The sequence below is a fragment of the Photinus pyralis genome, unplaced genomic scaffold (assembly GCF_008802855.1).
Source record: "Photinus pyralis isolate 1611_PpyrPB1 unplaced genomic scaffold, Ppyr1.3 Ppyr1.4_LG3b, whole genome shotgun sequence".
In the NCBI taxonomy this organism is placed as follows: domain Eukaryota; kingdom Metazoa; phylum Arthropoda; class Insecta; order Coleoptera; family Lampyridae; genus Photinus; species Photinus pyralis.
This window is the reverse complement of record NW_022170510.1, coordinates 17825120-17831119: the sequence shown is the minus strand read 5'-3', so window position 1 is coordinate 17831119 and position 6000 is coordinate 17825120. Positions and strand designations below refer to the sequence as shown.

The 6000-nt window shown below is 35.1% G+C and overlaps 2 long non-coding RNA genes across 5 annotated transcripts; both read right to left on the bottom strand.

Annotated features, from left to right (window-relative positions):
- Window positions 1-255: 255 nt before the first annotated feature.
- On the bottom strand, window positions 256-942 carry LOC116166571. 4 transcript variants are annotated; one of them, XR_004144336.1, is made up of 3 exons: window positions 852-942; window positions 351-802; window positions 256-298 (listed from the first exon to the last, which is right to left on the bottom strand). It is a non-coding gene; the product is annotated as an uncharacterized LOC116166571 (long non-coding RNA). The 4 variants fall into 4 exon arrangements; XR_004144337.1 differs by having other exon boundaries at window positions 351-630; window positions 672-869; XR_004144338.1 differs by having other exon boundaries at window positions 351-615; window positions 672-868.
- Window positions 943-1237: 295 nt separating this feature from the next.
- LOC116166580 lies at window positions 1238-1522 on the bottom strand. The gene is made up of 2 exons (XR_004144348.1): window positions 1490-1522; window positions 1238-1435 (listed from the first exon to the last, which is right to left on the bottom strand). It is a non-coding gene; the product is annotated as an uncharacterized LOC116166580 (long non-coding RNA).
- Window positions 1523-6000: the final 4478 nt, after the last annotated feature.

Below are 6000 nucleotides of genomic sequence, written 5' to 3'. Positions count from 1 at the left end.
TTTTCTGTTAGTGCTTTTCCGTTTTCGAACTTTCTTTCTTGTATTCTTTTCTTGATAAGCTAATTTCCTTCTGATAACATTCTTTTCGGTGATTTTCCTGTTTCCTGCGGACATTTTTTGGCAAGTGCACATTTTGTAATCTGAGAGTGATTTACCAATTTCCTGAGCTATTACCAATCTTCATACGAAGGAATATTCAAGAATTTGGGCCAGACAAATAGAATAGCTACCCGTATTTAGTCGGAGGTTTTTTTTGGTTGCCTCAATTGGGTAGTATTCCATATCGCTTTATGCGGACCTAAAATCGCTTAATCTTCAGCTCGCCTACCAACTTAGAGGTTCGTGCTTACCTTTTAGTCCCGTGTCTATAGCAATATAATCTTTTAGCTTCTTCGTATATGTGAAACTTGGGAGCCGTATCTGTTCCGATTTTACTTCAAACTTGTTTTCTACGTGTTGTCGCTGCCCGATTTATGTTCTTCGTTTGTGTCGCCGTGTTCAGCCGTGATATCGACCTGTCTTTGGACGCCTACACCAACTTCAGTTCCCGCACCACCAGAGCCACTTAGGGGTACATTAAAGGAGCCCAAAGGTCAGCGTTGTGTGTGCTGTACACTATTATTTGTTGACCTACATTAGTGAAGATGGTTTGACCCCCTACACCTACTTACTTTCCTTATCCTTGCTTCCTTAATTCCTTCCAATTTTTTTTTTCTCCTTCCCCGTGTATCGAGAACTTCCTAATTCCCTCTCTGTAAATCCTAAGTTACTTGTTGTTGTTGTGTTATTTAAATTTTGTGCACTAAAACTTTATTATGATTTAATTATAATTTTTTTTTGCGGTTACGTACCGAATTTGACAGAAAGTTAGAAGTGTAGTAGAGCCACTGATAAATCGGTGGTTGAGCACAGCTCACGAAAGTAGTTTTTTTATCTTTTTTTATTAGTTCACATGTTAATTAACTTGCATTTTTTTTTAATTGTATTTTGTTTTTGTGAAACCGGACACAAGGTAAGTTGCTTGAATTGTAGAATACCCAAGGTAAGGTACATATGAACGGGGGTTTATTGATACAGAAAGGCCTTTCCCCAAATTACCCTCTTGCTTCAAGTCAACTGAACTATTCAATTACCACTCTACACCTACTCACTTATTTAAAAAATTATTACTACGTTTCATACGGACTTGTGAACGGTTGGTTACCTTTTTTTTTATTTCCCTCAAATATTTTGTCAGTTTTTTTCATTTGATATTGTTGAATTTATTTAATTCTTACCATTACGTGCGGTTATTGATTTTCAAATATATGCTTCTGCTTTCCTCCTCCTTATCTTTTGTTTTCTTGCGTGTTATATTGTCCCCTTTCTTAGCTTACTGGCTGATCACGACTCTACATCCTGCTTGTGAAGCGAGGGCAGGATCAACTCAGATTTGCTGGCGGAGATTAGTTAAGCTTCTGGCGCCCTATTTATTAACTTCTAGATTTACCCTCGACCTATCCGACGAGCGAGCCGAAGCAGATCCTTGCACCATCGCCAGAAGTTTTTAGTGTGAATTTCATTTGTTTCTTCTATTGTCCGTCCGTGGCAATTTATGGTAAACGGCAAATAAAAGTAATGGTTAACACACAAACGGATTAACAGATACCTTTTAAATAGGACAATAAAATAAAATTTCGGAAACTGCCCGCTTCTTATTAAGATGGTTTTCCGACTCAAAGCTCAGAAAGATTGAGTTCGACATAAAACATATCAAAAAAAAGTGTAGGAGCAAATTTGTGCACTATAACGTCGCCAATTTATTCCAGTGGCGTTTTTTGGAACGGAACCCACCATATTTTATTGAAGAATAGGAAAGTACTTGAAGAGTAGGTACTTATTTTTTTATTCAACGATTTCGAACGTTTTTCGAATTATTTTTTTGAGAGAAACTAAACTGCGCCGGCGCGGCGGTGGTTTTTAATTGAAGCACGGGCTAAGACCTCTTCCACTGTCACATAATTTTTTTAGGTGTCTAATCGGAAAAATAAAATTTTTAATTGATCTTCCCCAATTGCCAAGTTTCAAAAGGTGCCCCCCTAAACAAATTATAGCTCTGGATAGCCGAAACTACAACATTTCCACGGATACAAAAAAATCCGTAAATTACATAAGATTCAGTGAAAAAAAAGTCGAAACGCTAATTTGTAAAAAAATTCTTTCCCGAAACCAAGCATGCGATTTCAAAAAAATATGGTTAACATTGATGTTTATTGAAAATGTAGGCTAGATTTACTACTAAAGTGAACATGATACACGAACAAAGGAGTTAGCAAATCTAGCAATAAATGTTCGAAATGACGACCTGTTGGTGGCACCTGAACTCCTTCTTTTTGGCATCAGTGGACATTATGTAGCTTCGACTATTCCCAGCTGTAACTTGTTTAGGAGATCAGCCTTTGAAATTAAAAAAATATGTCACATTTTTTTGATAAATTGCCTAAATAATTATGTAAAAGTGAAAGGAATCTTAGCCTGTGTCTCAATTCAAAACCCAACCGCCGCGCCGCGCCGGCACGAATTAGTTTCTCTAAAAAAAGAATTAAAAAACAATCAAATTTTGAATCCCTGTAATTTTATTAATCATGTAAGAAATCCTGTCTGGCTACGAAAGCTAAATTAACTGTAACACAAAAGCTTCCGTAATTTGAAATTAAATTAGCAAATTTGACCTAAATTTTGCATTTCCCTCATTTACCTCACGTTTCGGGTACCAAATAAATAATCCTTGACAGTACAGTGGTTAGTATCTCCGCCTTTCACGCGGGAGACCGGGGTTCGATTCCCCACGGGGCCGGGGAGCCAGCTCTTAGTTGCTTAGGACCATCCTCGATTCTTAAATTCTTTATTACAACCAAATCACCTTCTCTAAATGCAAAAAACACCCACAAAACACCTTTCCAGATAGTTCAAAAAAATCAAAATTGAAACGTAGAATTTCATAATCTCTCCTCGTACACATCCGATATTTGTATGAGAGAAATTTTAATATTGATTAAAATTTCTCAATTTTGAGAAATTCCAAAAATTTCAAGGAACACCTGAAATAAATCTTGGGACGAATAGAAAAAAAATGTTACAAGAAAACTTTCTGGGTCGCACTTTGGATTCGAATAAACACAATTAATTCAGGGACAATAACAAAAATTTATTCCAAAAAAACAATGAAACAAAATTTAAACAAAGTCCCTAAAAGAAAGAACGGCTTGCAAAGCGCATTTGGACAGTTTACCCCGCACGCAAGCTGTCGAAAAATAAAATAAGGAACATTAAACTTACTTCCAGTTACACTTTTGCTTTAATAATCCAAATAATATGGCCACACAGAATTAGATGACTAACAAAACTGGTTTGATGAAAATGATGACACATTTTCGGTGGCTGATCGGATGGTAGAGACTTTTAACTTTTAATAAGAAGAGAACCTTTACAAAAAGTCTCGCTGTACTACACTGGTTCGTTTTTCAACTCGACAAGCCTTTTTCCGTAATCGCATAACACGCGTTAAACTTCTCACACAACTTTGGTTAACTTGCTTCTGCACAGAATTTTATATATTGCTGTGTAAACAATGTCGGTTTGAGACGTTGATGTTTAGGTCTAGGATGATATGGGGGTGGTTATTATTAATTAATAAAATACTGTAAGTAAAATTAAGCTTTCTCCGGGTTTTGTTAATTTTATGTTTTTAATAATTTAAAATAAAAATAATTTAGCGTAAACAGATGTGCACGCTTTTGAACAGTCACGGAAAGCAGCAGCAGCTTCGTTTTCTCGTTGTCTCCAGCATTTAAGGAAACACCACATCCACCATAAAATAAAGTCCTTCTTTTAAACGTCGTCAATCGACTACGGAACGCATCAAACGCCTCCCCACTTCTCCATGTGTCTTACTTCAAGCACCTTATCTCAATTGAATAAATTGCAAAAGCCACAAAATTGAAACAAGAAAATAATACGCAATTACATACAATTCTAAAAGGAAAAATAGACACCGAGATAACAAATTCAAATAAAACGAACCAAATCTGTGCTTACGTCGTAAATAATCCCACAGATTTACTTAATAAATTCTCATATACAGGGTGTCCCATTATTTTTGGTGTTTAGACCGAAGTAACGTTTACATAACGTTGTTTACACAATATTCTTATTTTTTTGCAACAGTATCGTATTCACAAGGGGGTTAAATAAAACGTGTTAATTATAACTTCTTATGAATGCTTATGAATTTTAAAACATGTAAGAGTGAATGGTGGGCAGGAACTGCAAAGCAGGAAAACACGGGCGCGGAGGGGGAGCAATGGTGCATTTTGCATTTTAACCCCTTACTAACCATCTTGGACAACATATCAAACATTTAGAACTGCCGTTTGTAAGGTAACCTCCCTCTATTCACTGGATTATTTGCCACGCTTGAAAATCACGGTAGGGTGTTATTGATATTAGATATAAGCGTACTCTATCCGAGTGCTAAGTCGTATTACAAATGACATACTTCGGTACCAGTATCGAAAATGGGAAAAACGTGTACGTAGTTATGTCCATTTACCATTTCCACATTGATATAAAGAATAACCTCGATTTACATACAGTATATAAAAGCTTTGTGAGCACATAGTTTTTGTTTTATGAACGATTTGCATGTTCCCATTAATCTGAATTTTCATAACACGCCCGTAAAATTTCATTCCCCCCTTTATAGTTTATTATTTAGCTTTCAATACCTTTTAACACTTATTTAATTCAGAGCTCCAACAAATTGTTAATGAGATCTCCTTTGTAAGACGTGTTTAAATTATTTCTCCGGCCTCCTTTACCGTTCCGGCAGTAACTTTTTGTTTGTATTCGGGTGTACACAGCGGCTTTTTATAAAAGATTGCAAATGAGTAAGACAATTTGAAATCTGTACAAAGAACAAAGGAAACTTTAATAAAAGGAATATCGAAACCATATGGCTAAATTAAACGTTTATACAACGGGACATTTACAAAAAGTCTTATACACCTTAAAAATAATCTTCAACGGTATTACGGAAAGAGGATTTCGCCTTTACACAAGAAAGCACTACGGCTTCCTACAAAGCATCAAAACAAACAACTTCTCCACTAAATGGCTGTAACGTAGTTTGCAGAAATTTCTCTGTAGGTGTATGGTACTAAAGTTTATGAAGGTTGTGTAAAACAATTATAATTGCCTCATTGCTTGAAAGTGTTCCTGATCTAATTACATGAAAGAGGATTCTTTCAGGTACCTACAATTAATCGCACACCTACATGGTGTTCCACAATATAATCGCAGAGAATCTAATAAATTATGGTACAAGGGAAAATGAAATTTTTCTTTGTAGAAACTTAAATTTATGTTACCAAGTGAAATTAAATAATTAAGCGTACAAGCGAAAATAAAATTGTTCTTAGAAGAAAATTAAATTTATGTTACGAAGTAAAATTAAATAATTAATAAGGTAGTATACAATCAGAGTCAATCTGTATCAATTTCTTAAATAAGTTATGGAAAGAGAAAGCCATTGACATTAACGTGGGTAATTTTGATAGAAAGTTCTCTCTAGACCTAGAGGATTTGATATGATAACGTAGGTACGTTTCTCCTCACTTGATGTATTGGTTAGAATTATACAGTAAATGAACCGCAATCTTTGGCGTTCGATGAAAAGTCAATAAGTATTTCTATAGGCGTACATCCAATCTTTACGGATTCTTTATAGTTCGTTACTTGCATCCGTTTCAACATATTTTTGGGGCGCTACAATTTGTTTTATACTAATTTTAACAATAAAAACAGATTAAATTATAGGTACATTTGCGTTCTTGATTTTTGTTTCATTCATTTGTCGATTGATATGGAAAATTTTGTGATGACCTAAAGCCATCATGAGTATTGATGTGCTTAAGCTCGTTTTAACGGTCAAATTTATACACGTAAAAAGCGATTAGCATA